Here is a 23,654-nt window from a genome sequence, read left to right on the forward strand (position 1 = left end):
CCATTGGGTGACTCAGCGGGCAGGGCACTGTTTATGAGACTCTGGGCTCTTTGGCTTCGGATCAGCCAATAAATCTTCCTGGCAATGTTATGTCTGCATCAGCTTTCAGACTCTGCAGGACATCCTGGAAAGGTCATCCCCAAATATGAAAAGAAACAAAATGAAATTTAAAAAATGAAATTAAAAAAAAATCCGAGCCACGTTTGCCCCAGCAGACCCTCCGCGGTGGTAGCTTTGGCTCTGTATAGGCCGGGTGCTTCTGCAGGACGGGGGTCTTCAAATTCTGCATCATTTATTGACTTCATGAGAGCCCCACAGCGGGGAGGGGATGAGAGAGAGGAAAAGAAGGTAAAACTTTGGGCTCCAACTCCTGAGCAAACCTGAGTTTAGTTTTAGTAAGTTGCATCGGTTAAAATCAGAATACTGGATTGAATTTTTCATACGTCAAGAAAACAGGTTGAAAGTCACTGTCTTAAGAGATATCTTATCGGGGCGCCTGGGTGGCGCAGTCGGTTAAGCGGCCGACTTCAGCTCAGGTCATGATCTCGCAGTTCGCGAGTTCGAGCCCCGCGTCAGGGTCTGTGCTGATAGCTTGGAGCCTGGAGCCTGTTTCGGATTCTCTGTCTCCCTCTCTCTGTTCCTCCCCTGCTCGCACTCTGTCCCTCTCTCAAAAATAAACAAAGTTTAAAAAAAAAAATTTAGGAGATATCTTATTAATTCCTTTTGAGGACACTTCTTGGCTTAAAAATCACCTATTTCCCCTTGATTCCTCCCCCCGCCCCCCATTGAGGACAAAGACATGAGATAGTTGAGGCCAGGCTGTCACAGGAAGATACTTGACTAAATGTTCGTGAGACAACAGGAGGGAAATAAACCCAGAAAAGCTTGTATTGAGGTAGCCTGGCAGCTAAGAGCCGGCTCATTTCCCAGTACAAATTCAAGGAGACACCCCTGAGCTCCGTACCTCCTGGCCACTGTCTCAGTGCCTTCCTAGGAGCTCTTCCGGACTCAAAATAAGGCGAAGCCTGGACAACTTTGAACTCAATGGAAAACAGTCCCCTCTGCTTTGCGCGCAAGACTCGGATTCTGTGTCAGTGTCCCATGTGAGGCCCACCTCTGCTTACGGTCGATAACATGGGGATGTCCACTCTTTTCAGGACAGACCCTTCCTATCCTCAGGGGAATGGCCTTCGAGACCTCTACAGGGTGCTCCTCAGAATACAACCCGGCCACGTCCACTTGCAAGTAGGGTGTCTCTTTTACTAGTTAATCATCACCAGGGTGACCGTAAATTCTGGTTTTCCTGGGACGGTCTTATTTTACGCCTGTTGCCCTGGTGTAATTATTAATAGCGCTCTTTTCACTCCCAAAGTGTCTTATTTTGGGCGATAAATTATATGGTCACCCTAATTATCATTTTTACGATCAGAGTGCTTCCTGACCCTCAATGCCCGCCTGACACTTACCCTTCCCCCGCCCCCCCCTCCAGGAAGCCCTCCTCCTGCCACGCTAATTCGGGCTGATCTTCCCTTCCAGGAGAACTGCTATGCTGCTTCTCGAGCCCACCCTGCCATGCCTTTCCTTCCTCCACTCATCCAACCAGGGCCGTGTGCCCACCTACCACCACCCGGAGTATTCCAGGCCCTGGCAAAACGGGAGGAGCCAAATGCAGAGACAATAAGTGTGTAGATATAGATTATGTTCCCTGAGGACTACGACTATGAAAACAAGTAGAGCTGGGGTGGGGTGGGGGCGGAAAGTGATGGGAATGTGTGTGTCCTAGTTTTTTACGAGATGGGCAAAGCATCGTATAAGAAGTTGGTATTTAAAAAAAAACTTCTTAATGTTTATTTTTGTTTTAATTTTTAACGTTTATTTATTTTTGAGAGAGAGAGAGAGAGAGAGAGAGAACGAGAGAGACAGAGCGTGAGTGGGGGAGGGGCAGAGAGAGAGGGAGACGCAGAATCCGAAGCAGGCTCCGGGCTCTGAGCTGTCAGCACAGAACCCGGCGTGGGGCTCGAACTCATGAACTGCGAGATCGTGACCTGAGTCAAAGTCAGATGCTCAACTGACTGAGCCACTCAGGTACCCCTAACAAGGTGATATTTGAACAGAGGCCTGAAGGGAGTGAGGGAGCGAGGGAGCCCGGTGGGGAGAAAGCATTCGAGGCTAAAGGAGTCGCGTATGTAAAAAATCCTACAAAGGGAGGACTAGCAAGGATGGCTGTGTGTGGATGTCAATGCCGGCGGGGGGAAGAGTGCGTGTGGATTCGGAGTACCGGAGGGCCACTTTCTCTGTTCTCCCCATAGCCTGGCTTGACACGGAAGCTCACATCTTGATAACCTGGCTGCATGTGCGGCGGTTGGATCACACGTCAGCAGTGGCTCTGGGTCAGAGTTTCAGAGGACGGCCTTGCCAGTGTGGTCAGACTGCTGACATTTTGTTATGGGTTTACTGAGGTTCCCAAACCGTCTAAACCCCAAGCCGTCCCATCCCCCCGGCCCCCGACAGTCACCGATTGCGGCAGACTCCGGAAAGAGTGCGTGGTACCTCTCTATAGTTCAGTCTGCTCCACAGAACTTGACCGGGGCACATCTCCGGGGAACGGCCTCTTCACCTGACACCATTCTGCAGCGTTTCATGCGGCATCTACCAGACTGTGTGTCCAGAAGGTGAGGAGTGTGGCCTGCTCCTTCGGAGAGGACTCATATTACATGCTTGCTCCAGGCTATTGAGTTTGGTCATATTGCATCCTTATTTTTAAGTGTATTTAAGTGGATCTTCTCCGGACAGTACAGATTTTACAGCCAGACAGGGCTCATCAGCCCCCGCGGACCCTCAGTAGCAACCGGGCGGGGCTGACCGGTGTGAACTTCTGGGAAGGAACCAACCCCGGGCTTTGATTTGCCGTACCTTCTTTTGCTTTTCTCCTAGATTAATTTTCCATCTTAGTAAACCAATTTGAATCTTTTTTGAAGTGTCCCGGGTCTCAAAGGAATCCTTAACTAATAACTTTTTCAGACATCTTCACGTATAGGGTCATTTCACACACCCACTGCGTGAGAAAAGGCGTGTTAGGATCGCAGGAGATGGGGAAGTGACCAACAAGTGTTGAGGGGTCCCTGCCCTCAGCCCCCATCCGTTTCTCATGGGTCAAATCGCAGCGAACGCCGGCATTCTATAGAAGGAAGAAACTGACCCCAAAATTCCATCCTTCTAAAGGATTAATTATTTGCATAATTTACTTTGTTAATAATGGTGCCGGGCCTAGTACCTACGGAGAGGAAATCGGTTTTTAAAAAAGAAGATGGTTGGGTCATCGTTACTTCACTATGTCTGCGTTGGTGTCTTTGTGTTGAATGTAATTAAGAGCCTTAGTGTGAGTTTTTAAACGTCTGATCAACCATCCCCCACACTTTCACCCACCATGGCCACAAAGGGAGGTTGAGACTCATTCAAACCAGAACTTAGCAGCCTCATACAGTCCTATGCATGAGGGGGGAGGGAAGGGGCTTGGGGAGAGAATATATTGAGATCTGCCCTTTGATCGTGTTCAATGCGACTTTGCATTTACCTGAGGGATTAAAAGTTCTCATTGACCAAGGCTCCCGGCTTCCTACTCAGCCTTTGACGGGACAAGTGTTAATTGGACAATATAATGGGGACAATGTTAATTCCCCTCTTAGAGTTCCTTTTCTTGTTCAGTCAAATAGAAAGGCCCTTTTAAATGGCAGAGAGAGGAAGAAAGGAGCTGGTTTATAAGGGTAATAGACTGCACATCTTCCCCCTTGTCTCAGAACAAGTGCAATGGAGTCAGCATAAAGCAGGCCCTAAACAGCGAAAGAAAGGGAGCGATGTGGTGGTTTGCCTGGAATGTCACCCTGGATTAGGGATCGGGGAAATATGGCCAGTAGGCTCTGTCTGTTTTCGCAACAGTGAGGGGTGGCGGTTTGCGGAGGGGGCGAGAGACACCTAGGATACTCGGGGTAAGGAAAGGACAGTTTGGTGTAGGAAACGGGGGTGACAGGGGGTGACAAGGACAATAGGACATAGACGATCAGAAACGTGGTGGGATCCCCTGAGCAGCTGGGCTGAGTCGGACACTCCCCAAACCTGAAGAAGTCACGACTGCACGGGGGAGATGGGCAAGAGGCAGGGATTCTAGAGACGATAGCCCGCGTTCATGGGTTCCTGTAATTAAAATTTTCCTCCCGCCCAATCTTAAAATAGGCTGAAGTGCAGTTGTCTGTAGATTCTGGGAGCCACGTGGAGAAACTACCGTTTTCCCCACAGTTTCCATCTCCCTTCAACAACCCCGTCTGTTTCTCTGCTAACGAAGTCTTTCTGCTGTTGAACCTCGACTAATACTTCTTCTATCCCTGGTTTTTATGAATGATGACAAAGGCCCATTCAGTTTTTCAGTTGTTAATTTATTCAACAGGCATTTTCAGGCATCTACCATACGGCAGGTACTCTGCTGTGCACCCTTGAGCAAGTCACTTAAACTTCCTGTGCCTCGAACCTTCAGTCATGGGAATAATTACCCCGGCTTTCAGTCTACAAGGTTCTTTTGGGGATCAATGGAGATAATGGATATAAAAATACCTTATAAACTGTGAAATATGTGAAATGAATTATTCTCTTTATGACTTTTATTCGCTGGGGAGATAAAAGGAATGCGCAAGAAACGATGAGGAACAAAGACAAGAAAATCTCTGTTGAAAGACAAGCCTGCCAGGCACAGACAGAGCACAATGCAGGAAACTAAGGCCTGAGTGACTCGAGGGAACCGCAGTTGTCCAAGGCGGGTTGCTTGAGGGAGGTCCCAGCCCTCGTTGGCAAGAGTCAGCATCCTTCTCCGCAGCTGCAGCTCTAGTTGAGAAGGCACCTTTCTGGTGCATCTGGAACCAACCAACCACCATGTCTAGTAACTCAGCATCAGGAACGGGCTTTGGCCCAGTAAGGTGCTAGTAGCATCTGATCTCTCTGCGTTACCCTCTGATTCCCTTAATTCTAACAATGGCACCTCTTTCTTATTTCGTCTTCCAGTCCTTCTACCTTCTTTGTAAGTGATTTCCTGTACTAACTTCCCACCATTTGAAACACGAGAGCAAAAGATTTCTTATCGATACAAAGACAGTACGAACACTCTTTGTCCTTTCCTTCTGGGGCAGAAATGGAAACAATTCTTGCTCAAAAGCGAACAAGTTAGTTAACGTCGCTCCTTGCTGACCCTGAAATCCAGGGTGATTCCTTCCACCTCTCTGGGCCTCAGTGTTGCCACCTCTGAAAATGCACACGGTAAGTTTGTGTTGGTGAATTATCACTCGCAAACAGAGCAACCCCACGTGGCTGCGCAAAATCTCTGCTCTGTGTAGCCGGGCGTCCAGGTGCACTTGGGGCCAGCACACTTTCTCATCAACTCGTCTTCATGCACCTGCTTCATCATCCAGCATCCGGCCTTTGACGGGGCCCTTCTTGCTCTGAGCTGAAAGCTGCACACTTCAGACTCACCAGCCCTTAAATATTTTATAGCAGACTGGCTGGAAATTAATATTTAATCACAGACTCTTTGGCACGTAAATATTTAATCATTGATATGGCTGATGAGTAATGAATCAGCACCCAGGAAAACTTTTGGTCTCTGGTGCCGGTTTTGAAGGATCTCTGGTTCTGGTCTCAGAGGACAGAGGTATCAGTGGTGATTTTATTTCTACACCGAGCTTAATAGTTTTAAGGGCTCTGAAAAAAAAAATGGGCTTAATACCAATCTGAGGTTCTGGATCAGAAAATCGCATCTTCAAAGACCATAAGCAAATTGCAAATAGCCGTAGTTTGGAAAGAATTGGCTGGATGGCTACAGTAATCAACATTTCTGTCAATTTATATCCTAAGAAAAGACAGGGGCTGGCATGAGGCAGGGATATCCTTAAAGGCATAAGATGGGGGCTTGGGATGGGAAACTGGAACCCCTTATGTTTCCAGGGGTGATTTGGAATATGAAGTGAAGAGAAAAAAATCAGGAAAAAGTTAGGAAATTCTTTTAAAAATATTTTAATGTTTATTTTTGAGAGAGAGAGAGAGAGAGCGCGCGTGCCTGAGCATGTGCGCAAGTGGGGGAGGGGCAGAGAGAGAGAGAGAGAGAGAGAGAGAGAGAGGGAGACATAGAATCCAAAGCAAGCTCCAGGCTCTGAGCTGTCAGCACAGCGCTCGACGCAGGGCTCGAACTCAGGAAGTGAGTGATCATGACCTGAGCCAAAGTCGGTCACTCAACTGACTGAGCCACCCAGGTGCCCCTAGAAATTCCTTAAATATAACAGTAGGTACAGACAGGAGGGGGAAAATTGAGGTCGGAAGGACTCATGGAGCTTTAAAAAGTAAGAGCAGTACAAATTTCATGAGTTACACAGCAAAGAAACTGCCGGGGTGCATGTGCCCTGATAAGAGCAGCTTCCTCACCAGAGAGATTTCTAGTATTTTTTAAACCTTACACTTTGATGACTCCAGGATAACTTGCACCCTACCCTGCTTAGCTTTGCGGGGCCATCACCACAAGCATGTGCCACAAGCCCTGGGCTGCTTCCAAAGACACCCATTCTGCGAGACCTGACTTACTTCTAAAAATTTGAGTCCTGTTTTATTTTCCCTGAAAATGTTTCTGCCCCCTCTCGGCCTTGCTCTCAGCTTCCCGCCTCGCGGGGGCGTCTCGCTGTCTGGGTCACATGGGCTTGGTGCCTGTTCTATTGCACCTGGGGTGGCCTGGCTGGCAGACAGTCATGTTAGCCCAGCTGGCAGGTCCCCAGGGGCACCTGCGGACACTGGCCCGATGAGGGGGTGCTGCTGAAGTCCAGGGTAACTCACAACCGTCACTTCCAACTGGGAGACTAGACCATAGGACCGCCACACTTCACCTTCCCAAGTTACGAGAGGGCTCCGGGCCTTATCACTCTGTTTACAGAGGATCCACTGTCCCCAAGGGCTTCAGGAGAGAGGACAAGGCTAAGGGCTGACGCTATAAGCCAGGGCTCTAGGGGGGCCGCTTCCCTGCTCTGTCCACTCACCTCAGAGGCCCCACTTACCTCTCCTCCCTGACCTGTGCAGCCAGCAGCCTCAGACACGCTCTCCTCCCCCCCCATCACCCTCCCCCCTCCCCTCGACCCCTCAAATGACATCGACTTTCCTTTCCTCCTGAATGCTGGATTGGAGGCAGACTTTTTTTATTTTTTTTAAAGTGAATTTTCCATTCCTGCATTTTTGATTTATGGGGAGTCTCAAGAAATAGGAACAAGGGAAGGAATGAGGGGCCAAGGGAAACTGTCATGATTCCTAGTACAGGGTCATGATTCTCCTGCCTCAGTTTCCCCTCCGACTCCAGTCAGTGCACTTGAAAGTGTCTGTGTGGGTGTGAGGGGGTTCCTCACCTCAGCATGGGAGTCCTAGCCAGAACCCCCCTGTGCGCAGAGACCCCCTGTGGCTGATGTGGAGGGTCAGGATGACCGTGGAATTCGGTTTCTAGAATTCAGCCTTAAAGGACTTCATTTCTCCATTGTGATGGGCACTTACCTTGCCACTGGACAGCCATTATCCCCAGTCTTCTTTACTGTTAGAAGAGTTCCAATTTTGGTGGTGGTGGGGGAAGGAGTTTATTGTCCCACGTGCTTAGGGGCAGGGGAGTCTTTCTGTCCCCATGGGTGAATGTTGATTAGTCTAAACTGACCGTGGAAATTCTATTCCCTTCTTGTTATCGCTTTAGTCATGGGTACGTAGAGCAATCCCAACCAATATGGTATGAAGGAAAATCAGGGACATCTGTTCAGGAGGCTTCGGGAAAGGGTGTCCCTCACTGACAAAAAGAGCCGGAGGAAGAGGAATTGCCCACCTGCCTTCGGATGCAGTGGTATGAACTCAGTGGGGCAGCGACCTTGTCGCCACGAGACAGACAAGGACCAAAGCTGAAGGTGGGAGAGAAAAGTGAAGCATATGATCCTAGTGCCACTACACTGACCGAATCTAGAAGCACTTTATCTCCAGGCTTCTTAGAACGTTTAAGCTGCTTCTAGTAGACTCTTTCATTATTTGGGTTCGAAAGCATTCCAATTAATGTACCTCATGAATAGGGGAGGTGGGACTGACAGCTAACAAGCTAAAGACTCAAGACAAATGACAGGGAAATGAGAAGTCAAACAATAATGAGGAACGTTTTCATGCCCATTAGGTTGGCTGATAATCGAGCCTGGTGCCTGCTGACCTTGGGTGAGACTGTGGAGCCATGGCACCTCCCCCACACTGCCATCACTTCGGGAAACCAGCTGGAGTGTCTATATATCAGAAGATGCTCACAGTTAGTGGGCCAACCATTCTCCTCTTTGGCAAATAAGTGGAGATACCCTTGTACACATGCAGAGGGGAACGTGCATACTAATGCTCTTGACAGTATTTTCGTAACGGAGGAATTTGGAAACAAGCCTTGATGGTCATCAGCTTGAAACCAGACTGCTTCTCCAGACTTTGGCCCCATGAATAAAGTGCAGCTACATGTATCAACATGATTAAATATCAAAAATACAATTCCGAGTGAAGAAAAGTACGTCTCAGAGATACAGGTAGGATCTGAAGTGATTCATATGAGGTTTCAAAACACACAAACAACCTGATAAATACGTAAAGAAATGCATTGGGAGGATAAGCACCTTGTTCAAAATGGTAGCTTGTTTGAGGAAAGAGAGAGGGGAACGGTGCATGGGGAGCTCCATTAGACCTCAATGCTTTTCTTCCTTAAGCAGGATTGGGAGTAGATGGTGGATATTAGATTCTCTATACTTTTTTTCATGTGTCTGAAATATTTCATGAAAAAAAAAATTCTTGAAACTGGCGTTATGGGCTCGAATCAATGAAGTGAAACTTGACATCGACAAGCATATGGTCCTTAGCCAGGTGCGTACGTGGAGTTTTTTAAGGTTGGGGGGGGCCCCCCCCCGGCAGTGGTGCCTGGATTAATAAGAGTTTATGAGAAAAGGAGCCAGAGAGGTTTGTTTTATTTGTACCACGAGATTCTTGTGAACCAACAGGATGATGTAGTTTCTAAATAAGTTGGTGTCCACTTGGGTTAGAAGCGTAAAATTACAGTGATAACTTAAGAGGAAGTGAGTCCAGCCTTATTTCCCACTGACAAGATGTTGCCCGGAGGATGATGTGCAGGTCCAGATTTGCCACATTACAAGGACTATTTTCAGGGTAGAATAGGTTAAAAATGAATAACGTAGTGAAAACCCTCGAGACGATGTCATACAGGACGGGTTGGGGAACAAAGGACGTAGTTGCAACACAATGACTCTCATCACATCTTTGATGAAATGTCATGGAGCAGAGGGAGAAGATATGTCACGTGGGACCAGAGACTCACCCAATATTGAAAGATATCAGGTGCATGTGTTAGGTGGGGTGCTACTTTTAGCTCAGTATGAGCTGGAGCTGATTAATGTTAGAGGTATCCTATGATGGGAACAGTGGCCCTGGGAAACAGTTGGCATCTTGTCACTGGGAAAGTCCAAGAAGCCTTTGTGGGGGGGTGGGGTTCCAGCACTGAGTGGGTGGCTAGACTAGACAGCCTCTGAGGTCCCGGTCCTATGGTTGCACAGTCATGGGACAGAGCATACAATACAGATATTATTGGGAGATGCCAGCAACTATGTGATGAGCAATGAGACAGCCTGGAAATAATTCCAGCACTGTTTTGGCCATCGGCTTTGTGATCAGGAGCATCAATCATTCTTTGGCCTTTCTATTTGCTGAAAGGTGGAAGAGAAGCCTAGGACATAGGTGAGGGCTTGTGTCTACAGAAGGGAGATGGCTGAAGTAGGGGCTGTGGGCGGATACGGCCCACCCTGTGTTACCATAAGGAGGCAGCCCTCAAGAGCACGGTAAGAAGATACGGTTTCCAAGGACGGATGATATCTATCCGTAAGCTACAGCCTGTGGATGCAAGTCCTGCCTTATGGATTAGCTGTTCCCAGTGTTGAAGAATGAGAGAAGTAGTGGGCACGTACAAATAGATGCGTAAGTAGGCTGGAGATAGGACTTGGAGAGTCTGTGCTCAATGATAACTTTGAGGAACTGAGATTTCTACCAGGGGCTCTAAAGTCCTGGGTTCTGGTGGGTACAAAGAGGTAGATGGGAAGGTAAGAAGGAAGCACTTCTCACAGTGTCAGGATAAATATGCCTTTCTTTATCCACCAAATTTTCTCAATGGGTGGTGGTGTGTATTGTGTGTGTGTGTGTGTGTGTGTGTGTGTGTGTGTGTGTTTTCCCCAAAGGCTTTGGGAAACTTTTGTTTCACTGTTGTAATAAGGTCTCAGCTGTGTTTGGTAGAGTGTTAAAAGCAGAATGCCAGATGACAAAAAGTATTAAGGATCAGTGAGGGATGACCCCTTTCCAACATCCACTGGGCCTGTGCGATCTCTGCCCAGAGGGAACCCCTATGGCCCAGTATGACCTTCCATGTCAAATGTGGAGTCTGCAGATGCTGTTTTCTTTCCTCTTTCTCCTCCTTTCTTTCTTCATCCGTCCCTCCGTCCCTCCCTCCCTTCCTCCCTCTCTTCCTTCCTCTGTCTCTTCCTTCCTTCCTTCCTTCCTTCCTTCCTTCCCTCCCTCTCACCTTTCTTCTTTCTTTCTTTCTTTCTTTCTTTCTTTCTTTCTTTCTTTCCTTCCTTCTCTTTCATTGGGTTTGATGTACTTTATTGATGGAACATCCCAGGGCATCTGGGATGGAAACTGTCAACATGGGGAGATTCTCAGAGTGCTGGAGGAGGCATGGAGGCAAGGACTCCCCAGCAGCTGAGGACCTCTCTGTTGCTCTCATGCTCTCATGGAGGCTGGTGGTCCAGGGAGCTTTTACTCCTTGGATACCATGTGGACAATATGGTCTACTACCTGGTTGCTGCAGCCAAATTCACTTTTGTAGCAGGAAATGAGCTTGACAAAGTGCTTGAGGGCAATGCCAGACTCACGGAAGCCGTTCTTTTTTTCAAAGGAAAGACGGAAATCCTCCTAAAGGCATGTTTGCCTATAACTCAGCATCTTGGCCTGCTTCTGCTTTACCTGCTCCTGGGGGTGGGGAGGGATGCAGTCATCTCTTTCCTCTAGCCATGGATCTGGAGGCCATTCAGTAGGGATGTGTTAGTTATGTATTACTGTGTAACAAATTACCCCCAAACTTAGTAGTTTAGAACAACAACCATTTATTATCTCTTACAGTTTCCGAGTGCCAGGGGCTGGCTGTGGCTTTGCCGGGTTCCTGCTCAGGGTCTCACACGACGTTGCGGTCAAGCTGGGGCTGCAGTGTCTGAAGGCTGGGATGGGTCCACGAACCCACTCCAAGCTCACTTATGTGGGTGTTGGCAGGAGACTCCAGTCCTCACCACGAGAGTGTCTCACGTCTCCTGTTCCTGACATGACTTCCCCCCATAGCAAGTGATCCAGAAGCAAGAGAGTGACAGAGAAAAAGTGGAACCTGCAGTCTATTGTAACCTAATCTTGGAAGTGATGTATCATCCCTTCTGCAATATGCTGCTAGTCACAAGACCAACCCTGGTTCGGAGTGTAAGACGTGACTACCAGGACACAGCACTGGGACTTGTAACTCTAATTGCAGACATGAACATCTAAATTAGCTCCAGAAAGATCTATATCTGGGCAGAAGGAGTGTTAATATTTGTTCATTCAACGGGCTCTTATTAAACACTTCCTTTGTGCGAGTCACTGTTCTAGGTGCTGAAAATACCACGGTGAACAAGACATTCAGTTTCCGCTTTCAGGGATTTGAAATTTTAGTGAGAGAGGCAGAGAATGCACAAATAAAACGAGTGGTTTTAAGTCCTATGGAGAAAATAAAATGAGGGCTGTGACAGTGAAGGGGAGGATACACCTGTTTGGCATGTTTACTTCCGGCCTGATCGTTCTTCACAACAGCCCTCGGGGCAGTGTTACCAGCGTCTCCATTTGCCGCGTGAGGACGCCAAGTCTCACGGGAGGTGATGTGATTTTTCCCGGGATCCCAGTTACCGAGAGACAGGGCTGGGGTTTAAACCACGTTTCTCTGTGTCTTTCCCAAGCCTGCGTACGTCACCTCTGCGTGCTTCTGTCTACCCCAAGAAGAGACCCTGCAAGCTGGGTTTGTACATCAGAACATCCTTTGAAGGTCTCCTATGGAAAGGTTCAAATCCCTGCAAGTCTGTAGGCAGCTTGAGGGCAGGCCTGGCGCTTTCTTAGACTCTGCATCCCCCCTAGACATCTGGGTATTCTCAGATGGACTGGTTCTCAGGCTCCTGTGTAGTTTTTTCTGGGCTCTGTTGTGTCTGTGCCCATCCCGCCGGCAGTTTGTCTCTGGGAGGGAAGCATCCCCCTGAAGCTTTGCTGACTGTCTCCACTGGCCGTCGCCCGCCAGAGCCAATGTTGGGGGGCTGTGGTCACATCTCGGGGTCTCATTTTCAACAAGAGCACTTTGAAAGAGAAAAGCATCAGGTGGTTGTCAGCAAAAAAGGGTAGTCCACTTTCACATTCGTTATCTTGCCGCCCCTCGAAGCGGACATGTGAAGTAGGCAAACGGGGCTTATGGTTCAATTTCACAGATGCAGACACCAAGACTCAGAAGGAGAAAACCACTTTTCCTGAGGTCTCACAGCGATGACTGGAAGGGTGAAGGCTTTCTTTTCTTTTTTTTTTTTTTAATGTTTATTTATTTTTGAGACAGAGACAGAGCATGAACGGGGGAGGGTCAGAGAGAGAGGGAGGCACAGAATCTGAAGGAGGCTCCAGGCTCTGAGCTGTTAGCACAGAGCCCGATGTGGGGCTCGAACTCACGGACCGTGAGATCATGTCCTGAGCCGAAGTCGGACACTTAACCGACTGAGCCACCCAGGTGCCCCAAAGGCTTTCTGATCCTACCACAGAGATGTCTCTTCCCCGCTCTGTAACTGTCCAGAGATTATGTTCTGCGAAATAAAGCTCCATGTGGTCCAGCTAGAGTAGTGCTTCTCAAACTTCGATGTATAAATTAATTACCTGGGGATGTCACTAAATTGCAAATTCTGACTCTCTCTGGGTCTGAGATGGTGCCTGAGATTCTGCATTTTTTTTTTTTTTTTTTAGAGAGAGAGTGCCAGAGGGGGAGAGGGGGCGAGAAAGAGAGAGAGAGAGAGAGAGGAGACAGAGAATCCTAAGCAGCCTCCATGCTCAGCACGGAGCCCGACTTGAGGCAAAATCAAGAGTCAGATGGTCAACTGACTGAGCCACCCAGGTGCCCCAGAAATTCTGCATTTCTTTAATATTTTTTTAATGTTTATTTATTTTTGAGAGAGAGAGAGAGAGACGGAGCATGAGTGGGGAGGGGAAGAGAGAGAGGGAGACACAATGTGAAGCAGGATCCAGGCTCTGTCAGCACAGAGCTGGACGTGAGGCTCGAACTCACGATGTGTGAGATCATGACCTGAGCCGAAGTCGGATGCTTAACTGACTGAGCCAGCCAGGCACCCTGAGATTCTGCATTTCTTAGCCCACGTGCAGGGGGTGCCCGTGCTGCTGCTCCATGGTCTACGCGTTGAGTAATAAAGGTCACCCTCTGGCCCATTTTCAGATGTCAGAATTCTAGCCATCCTTTGAAATGCAGGCTGATGACCCCTGCACCTAGGAAACGTCCCTAATGTCTTCTTCGGTTGGGAGTGCAGCCTCCTCTCTCAGTGCCATCCTATGGGCTTGTTGCTCCCCTAGGAGGGCCCAGGTCCCCTGCTAGTTACACTAACCTGACCCGTGATCTCAGACGCTCCTCGCCGGGCATGGCTCACACTGGGTCGGGTTCACAGTGGCTCTGGATTTCTTTACTGTAGGCGGCATCAGTGGTGAGAAAATGAGCACTGGGTTGGGCAGCTGAGCTGATGTCTTAATTCGCCATTTCTTTTCTGCTGGGACGGTTCACTAAGCGATAAAATCTTACGGTAATATTGACAAGGCCACGCTTTCGGGCTGTGGGGCTGCTCTAAGTTTAAACTGATAAGACAGCTGAGAAACAGACGCTGGGCTGTAAGTCTGCCTCTAATCTTCAAAACTGGCACATTTTGAGTCCATTGCCACTGGTCTGTACTTAGGGAAAAATCTCTTCTCAGAAAGTGGAAGGCCTAAACATACGTAGAGCTTCTTTGCTCTACCAGGCTCTGGTCTACAGCAGATACAAGCTTCTCCAGGTAGGGACCCGCTGATATTCATGTCTAAATCCCGGTATCTAGAACGTGGAGACATACTCAGTAAGTTCTCAAGTACTGACCGCGCAGGGCCACGGACGTAAGTTACGACTAAACAAAACAAAACAAAACAAAACAGGGAAGAATCATAATACATCCTCAGAGAATCTCAGTTTTTGCATTTCTCTCTTCATAGTTTAGGATTAGGCAATCTTCTAGATGAGGAAGTTGGTTATTCCTTTTTGCTGGACAGATGGGCACACAGATGCTCTGGGAAGTTCATTAACCCCACCCTGACATTTTTGCGGTCCTGGCTTTGTCTTACAGTGGATCTTGGAACATATCCAAAATATACTTAGACATACTTCTCTGGGAGAAAAGCTTTTACACTTCAGAAACACACACACACACACACACACACACACACACACACTCTCTTAATTTGAGGTTGAATTTTTCTGCCCTAATTAGCTGTGTCTTTGAGCTTCAAGAGCTAGTTTTACTGTGGTTATTAACGAGGCCAATCTCTGATCGCTGGTCTTTTTCAAAAGCATTCCAGCCTGCTAAACAGTGGCCTTTCATGATTTACAAGTTTGGAATCTTTGAGAGTTTTCAACAATTAAGGTGCTAACTTTTCACACTCGTCCGGTCTCCAAACTTCTCAATCACAAAACCTTGAAAATGGTCTGTGGTGAGGGGAGCTCGGTGCTCCCGCAGGTCCCTTTCTAGACATGGGAGGGTCTGGTGAGCTCATCTAGTCTGGCAGACATCGCTTCTAGAGAGGATGTTGGCAAGAAGTCACTGGCACTGCTCGTGAGCACGAAGCCTGTGCTAACTTAGCATGAAGCAAGGGCCAAGGGCAAGTGCTGTCGGGGAGTGACTCCAAAGGCGCGAGAGTACACAGCCCTCCCTTTAACTCAGCGTGTTTTCAAAGTGCTTGGCGACTTTAAAGCTTACATCCTCCTCACAACAAGGATGTGTGGTGCACCCACAAATGCTATTATTACTGAGTGGGCAAAACGAGGACCCGAGAGGGAGAGTGACTTCTTTAAGGACACACAGTCAATGGCAGAACCGGATCCAAGGGCTTTCTGGTTCCCAGTCCAAAGCTCATCCCAAAAGGCGTGTCAACTCCTTCCGTCTAGAAAAGCACCCCTTCCTTGTGAAATAATTTCAAGTGCTGGCTTAAAACGTCTCGGCCCTGATCAACAAATCACACTCTATGTTCAGAAGACATCCGGAGACCCTGGGCATCCTGAGGTCCCATTTGATCTGATGAATCCTAATGAACAACACCAGTAACAAGTTAAGAGATCAATCACTCAATATTTACAGGCATGCTTCCCTTCACAGAAGGAGCTTACTGCTAGTTTTGAAAAAGAAGCACACAGATGACGTGTTATGGAAATGTGGAAAATACAAATGGGTGACTGACTATATATCAACAGCAGGACCCACAGGCTCTTTTATGAATGTGTGATGGGATAGCTTTTTATCAAGACAGAAACATACCTAGAATTCCGTTGCCGTGTAGGTTTCTATTTATCTGAAACAAAGCAAGGGAAGATGGCTGTAAATGCACGGGTAAAGGGTTGTTACATTTCAGCCGTTTTCTTACTCTGATCATAGTTCCTGATACCTATCCAGCTCTCCATATACCTCGGATTCGATTGGCTAACAGACTAAAGAGAATTAATTGTTCCTGTGACAGGTGAGGTCTCGATATTTAACTGGAATCTTTCACTTCTCGTCAAATTACCTCCCAAATATCTTCATATCTACCTGCTTCTCCCCACACCCAGCTGGTCTAAGTCTCCACCATTTCTCGCTCAGGCATCTGAGCGAGACTCCCCAGGGGTCCACCTGCTCCCCGCCTTTGCTCAGTCTATCCATTCTCCACACAGCAGCTGGAGTGGTCTTTCAAGCCACACCCTCGCTTAGAACCTGAGAGTGGCTTCTCACCACATTCAGAAGAAAATCCAACCCCTGCCAGCGTCGACGCTGTCCCGCAGGATCTAGCCTTTGCCCATTTGCCGTCCTCACCTCCTACCTCTTGGCCCCTGGTGAACTGAGGCTCAGCAGTGCTCCCGGAGCATGCCCTCTGCCTCCCACCGGGCCTGCATTGACCTTCGGGGGTCTGTCCCTAGATCGCCACAGGTCTGGAGCCTCCTAATCCTCAGAGCGGCTTCCCTGAGCCCGCCGTCCGAAGTAGCTCTTCGTCTCCTGTCTTATCAGTGTCCTGTCTTTTCCTTCTGCACACTTACCCTCACTTGAAAAGTACCTTCTTCGTCGTCTGTTCCCTCCCACTAGATGTAGGGCCAGAGAAAGTAAGAAAACGGTTTGTTTTATTCACTTCGGTATCACCCGTGCCTAAAACAGAGGCTAATATATATAGCAGATGCTCGGTAAATACCGTGATGCACTGGGCCACGTGCAAATGTAGGAGAAAACACGGGGCACATTTGTTGAGTATCTACTATGAGTGACATCTCCTTCACCTTCCCTATCTTTTACGCCCCAGCAATGCGAGGTGCCTGTTGGCTCGTCGGGCCCAGAGGAGCGAGGTGGGTTTCAGGGAAGCTGACTGACACTTGTAAGGCTTTGCAATTATTCCCAGACACGTAGGGTGGGACATAGAGGCCAGTGACACTCCGCAGCATGTGGCTCTTCCACCGCAGTGTATGGAACGTTTACAATGTGGAAGGTAGCCAGGCATCCGGTACTGCTGCCCCTGTGAACATCAGCTAGCAGTCACTAATAGAATATGTGCCAAGGGGGAAATGTTACCGTATTACGTGCAGGAGCAAACCAAGGACTCGTAATTCGAACAAATCGTAAGAATAAAAATGTTAAAAATGACAGGCAGCCCCTCCCCTGGCTGGCTCAGTAGGGTTATGCCATCCCCCCGCGGTGATCTGCGGGGATTTGGATAATAATCACAATTATGGATTGGGAGGAAGGAACGCACAACCCCCTTCCTCCATCACAGCTTTTCTAGCACTATCTGCTCAGCAGACGTCCAGGCTTGCTGTAGCCACCCTGGTTCTCTCGCTAGACAAGGGTCCCGAAGGGGACAAGGGGTCATGCCACACTGTTCAGCCCGTTCCCAGGGCCCGACGGAGGGGAAGCCCGCGGTACGTGTTTATGGAGTGGCTACGACACCTCATCTCCAGCACTTCAGGAAATCAAGAAGGAGCTCGTAGTTCTTGTCGTCTGAATGGGCTGCAATTGGGGTGCCTGGGGGGGGCTCAGTCGGTGAAACGCCTGACTCTTGATTTTGGCTCTAGTCATGATCGCAGGGTCGTGGGATCGAGCCCCGTGTCGGGCTCTGTGCTGAGCGTGGAGTCTGCTTGGGATTCTCTCTCTCTGTCTCAAATAAATAAATACATAATTAAAAAAAAAAAAAAGAATAGGCTGGAATTGAACTTGGGAGGGAGACCCGGTGTGGGTGACATGACCCCATGAGGATAAACCTTGAATAAACCCCTTCAGTGAGCACTGTCTTCTCTGTCCAGCCTGAGCCAAAATCAGCTTTCCTGCTGCCAAATGGTGAGTTATATGCGAAGGATGGCTTCAGCTAAAGCTGCAGATGGTCACGTGTCTTTCCCAGCTCACGCTTATGCCATCGGCTCGCAGATGCTACGGTGCAGATTCAGACCTGGTGTCACTGGTTGAATTGTGTCCCCTTCAAAGGAGAGCTTACAGCCTTAGTCCTCGGGCCGTCAGGTACCGCCTTGCTTGTAAATAAGGTCATGGCAGGTATCATTAGTTACGTTAGTTACATGGACTATGCCGTGTCTGAAATCTAATAGGACCGGCATCCTGGCAAGAAGAGGGGGATTTGGACACAGGGACGCACAGGGAAGGTGGCCATGGGAAGACGGAGGTAGGGACTAGCGTAGACGCAGTCACAAGCCAAGGACCACCTGGGTTTACCCAAAGCTGAAAGAAGCAAGGAAGGAGACACCCTTGGAGGTTTTGGAGGGAGCACGTCCACCAGCGTATGGATTTTGGACTTCCGGCATTTAGCACTAGGAGACAACATGCTTCTGCGGTTTTAAACCGCCTGGTTTGTGATACTTTGTCAAGGCAGCCCTGGGAAACTAGTAAAAATCTAGTACTAAATATCACCATTGGCTGGTTTGACTCTTCTAAGGCAACCCAGACAATCCGTACCGAATAAATGAACAAGTCAGAGAAAAGGGGACAAAGAAGGAAAGGGCATTTATCTGTGGATCTCTCCACCCGGGGTGCTCCGAGAAGAGCCCTTTCTGTGCAACATCCCCAGATCTGGGGAATCGTGAAGCACGTGACACAGCTTTCCACGGCTGCTGACCTCACTGTGCCAGCTCACGGAGTCTGTGCCCAGGAGAGCTGAACCATCTTCCGGGAGCACGGCCATATCGCAGACCTCTGTGCGCATTTGTTCATGGGTACCGTCAGTCTCTTCCCACTCGCTTGTCTAGTGGCTCGAGTCCGGTTCCCAACTCCATTGTGCCTCCAAGTCATCCAAGTCATTAATCCAAAGCACGCTTTCCATCATCTTCTTATGTGACACTTAGCAGCTTTCAACACTGTTGGCCATATGCTCTCCTGGGGCCCTCTCTTCTCCTGTCTCTCTGAGCTCTCCTTTTCAGCAGTCTCCTCAAACCCTACCCTTAAATGTTGAGTTCCTGGAGACTCTTCTTCCTACTGGGTCAGCTCGTCCATACCCATCTACCCTGTAGACTCCAGCTACCACCCAGGCACTGACGACTTCCCCAATTTCAAGACCCACCTGTCCAGTCACTCACGTAAAATCTCTACTGGGGTAACACAAAAGCTCCTCCAATTCAGTATATCCAACAAACAACTCAGAGTGTTTTCCTTAGCCTCATCTTCCTTGGGGATTCCTAGCTCAGCGAATGTCCCTATCATCCTATTTTGAAATCCTGAAATATCAGGCTCATCATGGATCCCATCCTTTCCTTCCTTCTTTCTACCTTTCCCATCCAATCAGTCACCAAGTCCTGGTATTTTGACCTTTTCTTATCTCTGGAATCTTTGACTCCCCTGCCATCACTTGTACGCAAGTTACTTTCCATTTTGTACATAATCTGCCAGAGCAGTGTTTTAAGAGCACAGATCTCTTTAAGGTGCTTCTCTGTCTAAGATCCTTCAATGATGAGCTATTGTGCTTAGATTCCTTACATGTCCTACGCGGCCTCGAATAACCTGGCCCTTGAAACTCATCCAGGTTCTTTCCGTGTCTCTGCTCTTCATTCCAATGTTGGCTTCCCTCATGATGCCAAAATGACTGCAGAAATCTTTTAGGCTTTATATCCACTGACGCCTCTGTCCAGAAGGAGAGTAACAGCTGGTTATAGCTCCCTTAAAAGAGTGCTTATTCTTGCCCCCTCTTTTTCCTGCTCAAGAGACCATGGCAAATCTCCTTTTAGGTCTTTTTTGGGATACACTGCTGATTCCTGAACGAATTCCTTGGTTGAAAGAGTGCCACGTATGGATTAGATTGGGCCTAAATTACCAAAATGGATGCCTGGTGAAAGGAGGATGAGGTTAACCTGATTGGGTTGAAATAATGAGGATCTACTCCTAGACCCGGGAGTAAAGGAAATCCCTTTCCTCCCAGCCTACCAACACACACAAAACCAACCACTTGCATTCTCCAGTCTTGGAGTGGGTGGCGGGGAGGGGGAGTAGATGGGGTACCAAGGAAGCTCCAGAATGAAACACCACCATATTGACCCCTTTCTCTTTCTTATCTAGGTGAGTCCTACTCACTGTTCAAAGCTGAGCATGAATATCACTTACAGAAACCCTCTCCAAACCCTTCTCAACACCCACTACAAACACACTGGACCTCTCTATTCCACACTGACACAGGTCATTGCTCCCCCTTCACATCGCCTGTGGCCACGGCTGTAATTGGTTGTACAGTTACTCTGATGCCTGCGTCCTTCCCTCCCACCTTCGAAGAATGTCGGCTCCAGAGGGCAGGTCCATTGTCTGCTTTGGTCTCAGTGGTATCTCTACCTACTAACACATGTATTACACATCATAGATGTTCATTAAAAATGTGTTGAGGGGCACCGGGTGGCTCAGTCAGTTGAGTGTCCGACTTCAGCTCAGGTCTTGATCTCACACTTCGTGAGTTCAGGCTCCGCACCGGGCTCCAGCGTGGAGCTGGCTTCGCATCCTCTGCAACTCTCCACTATCTGTCCCTCCCCTGCTCACGCTGTCACTCTCAAAAATAAAAATAAAATGAAATGTGTTGAAGAAAAATAAAGAGTAAATAAAAATGTGTTGAAGAAAGCAATCAAAATAACAAATAAATAAAATCTGTACCTTATAGAAAAATACGAAGAAACAGCAAATCCTTCAATCATCATATCCTTGTCTGAAGATTATCAATGCCAATAATTTTTTTTTTAATTTCTCCTGGTTCTTTTTTCTATGCATATATATATTTGCATGATTGGGCTTGTACAGCGTACATAATTTTGTATTTTGGGTGTTTAAATTGACATCGTAACACTGACATAGTTTTAGAACCGTTTCCCTATTAATGGGCCTATCCAGTTTCTACCATCTAATTTTTACCTATAAGCAGCATTGTGATGAACATCCTTTTGCAAACAACCGTTGTCCTTTATCTCAGATTGGACACATTTTTGGAAGTGGGCTACAGGAAAAAAGGACATGACTACTTTCAAACTTTTTCCGCAAATGCTAACCGTGCTACTGGGGCAAGAAACATACACCAAAACTATATTTTAGGTCAAGACATGGAACCAACATCTATCTGCTAAGCGAAGTGAAAATCTGTCCTTCAGGAAAACATACATATTTTAGTCTCTGTTTGGCAGTAATAGTGATATTCTAAAACATCCCTTGTATTTGGGAAGGATCAAATTCCTTATCAGATTATGCAAATCTGGCATTATTTATTTTGGGATGCACTGGCAATCTTGGAAGATGTAGCCATTCTTTATAACAGTGCTAAAAATACAGTTTCTGTCTCTTTTAAAAAAAAAGTATTCCTTGTCATCCTTGTCACTTCCAAATCCCTGTATTCCTTCACCTAGCTTTTTTAATTTGCCCTTCTTTCTCTCTCTTGTCTTCCAGCTGCTGTGATAAAGCACAATCCTGGGGGCACAGGCATTTGGCTACATTCTGACTGACACAAAGTCTGGGCTAATTTCTAAAAAAAAAAAAAAAAAAGGATAAATGCTGATCTTTCCTATAAAACAGATTGGAACTTGGTGGGATTCTGAATAAGAATCTGGGACTGGATGAGAGTTCTTATTTATAAAATATATATTTTTTAATGTATATTTATTTTTGAGAAAGAGAGAGAGACAGAGGGTGAGCAGGGGAGGGGCAGAGGGAGAAGGAGACACAGAATCCCAAGCAGGCTCCAGGCTCCGAGCTGTCAGCACAGAGCCTGATGCGGGGCTCAAACTTGCGGACCGTGAGATCATGACCTGAGCCGAAGTCGGACGCTTAACCGACTGAGCCACCCCGGTGCCCCAAGATCTCTTCTTTTCCTTTGTGTTTCCTTTCCATCCCCAGCAGGTGAGCCCACAGTACTGTCCTCTTTCTCCTCTGGCTCTGATCTCTTCCGAGCGGAGCTGCGTGACTGCGCAGGTGCGTGCAGAATCATTCTCTTTCTCAGAAACACCCCCGTGTTGCACAAGAGTCCCTCCCCCTTTCACTCTTGCAAGAATGTTTAGTGTGCATGCGATTTCCCAGGGCCCCCGCTGGGCACTGAGACACAAATATGACAGATAAGTGCTGTCCTCAGGGAGCCTGCAATCCAGCGGGAGCAGGTAAGCGCATAACTGAGAGTCCTCACAAACGGCACAGGAAGCTGGCATAGGGCTGCCCACGGCAGAGGAAATCAGGGTGGGAGCCCCGAGGGGGCGGCATCTGACGGAGGTCTCAGAGGCTGTGGAATTCCTAGACACAGCAGAGCGTTTATGTTCCCTGACACGCCATCACAGGGTGTCTCTGGGCCCCATTGTTTTAGATGCAGATTCTTAACCCCTCCTTCGGAAGCCCGGGCCCGGGGGGGCCTACTGTGGGCAGTTGCAGAGTAGGCTTGAAGGAGCACAGGAGTCTGAGAGCCCTGGGTTCGAAGTTTAGTACTGCCCTCTCCTTGTGGGGTGGCTTGCAACAATTCCCCCGAACTCACAGAGCCTCAGTCTCCTGCCCCGTGAAATGGGCCTCCTAAGCGCTACTGGAGAGTGGGAGGCGCGAATAGGAGCACAGAGCACTGTGCCTGGCACTTGGAGAGGGAGGCGGGGAAGCGTGCAACTTCCCGGGCTGCTTCTCCGAGCTGCGAGTCTGCGAACGCCGCCGAAGGGGTGGGTGGCAGCACGTAATCCCGCCCTCTGTGAACCGGTGACCTCCCTGGCCACGGAAGCAGACAGGTCATTTAAAAAATGTAATTTTCGCATTGACATTCTTCGTGCTGAGCCCGGGGGCAGGCATGTCCATTCTGCACGGGGAGAGCTCCGGGGCAGTAACCCAGAAAGAAGAGGCAGCCCTCACTTTGCCATTCTGCGCCCGGGCCTCTGACAAAAGAATTGTGCAAATGAACCTTTAAATCCGTAAATAGTGCCCCCACGATGCCGGGAAGAATGCAGCCGCGACAAAGGGCAATATTCACAGTTTATCTCAGGGTGATGGATCTGAATGGACGCATGAACACGGGTTTGTTAGAGAAAGAGCAGGCCACAGCCCCCCGCCGGGAGCCCAGTGGCCGCAGTCTGCAGTGCAAACAGTCAGTCCAAATCCCGAACAATTAGGGGAAACCAAGCTGCCATTATCTGAACTTCAACTTGTTCTCATGATTGATATGGGAAATGAAAAGTTGTACGCGGCTCGGGGAAGGCTGTGTTCGCCCTCACGGCGCGCGGGGCTCCGAGAAGGTGCACGATGTGTGTCTCGTACCCACGGCGCGAGCGGCCGACGCGCCCCCCGGGTCGGCGCGGGGATGGGGCGGCCCCGCCCCGCAGAGCACCCGCGCGTCGTTCCCATCTCTGGCCCGTCACATACCCTTCTTCGGCCTCGGTTCTCTGGAACCTCCCCCCACCCCCATAACCTCAGCACATGACAAAATTCTTAAAAAATCGTTTTTGGGCCCGGGCGGGACATTTCTCTGGAGAGGGAGGATGCATTAGATGTCAGCGGCACGACCGCGGTCCAGTCGGCAAGTCTGTCTGCGCCTCAGTGTTGTGAGCTGTAGAATGGGGATCAGACCCACCTCACAGAAAAGTATGTGACTTGACCAGTTTGGCCGCTGGCACCGGGAAGTTCTCCATAAATGTGACGGGTCCGTATTCATTCCTTCAACAGCCTGAGCGTTTGCTGAGGACCAGTCACTCTGCTTGGCGGGGAGGGCGGCCCAAGAATGACTAA

The 23,654-nt window shown here is 48.6% G+C and overlaps 1 long non-coding RNA gene across 1 annotated transcript in view; it reads left to right on the plus strand.

Annotated features, from left to right (window-relative positions):
• Positions 1-23,654, plus strand: part of LOC121044131 (uncharacterized) — a 73,636-nt gene that overhangs the window by 47,366 nt on the left and 2,616 nt on the right. The window contains exon 5 of the long non-coding RNA XR_005797149.1: positions 8,216-8,603. This is a non-coding gene — a long non-coding RNA (uncharacterized LOC121044131). The remainder of the gene's footprint in view (positions 1-8,215; positions 8,604-23,654) is intronic.

The sequence above is a fragment of the Herpailurus yagouaroundi genome, unplaced genomic scaffold (assembly GCF_014898765.1).
Source record: "Herpailurus yagouaroundi ecotype Mexico unplaced genomic scaffold, PumYag 188, whole genome shotgun sequence".
NCBI classification, from domain to species: domain Eukaryota; kingdom Metazoa; phylum Chordata; class Mammalia; order Carnivora; family Felidae; genus Herpailurus; species Herpailurus yagouaroundi.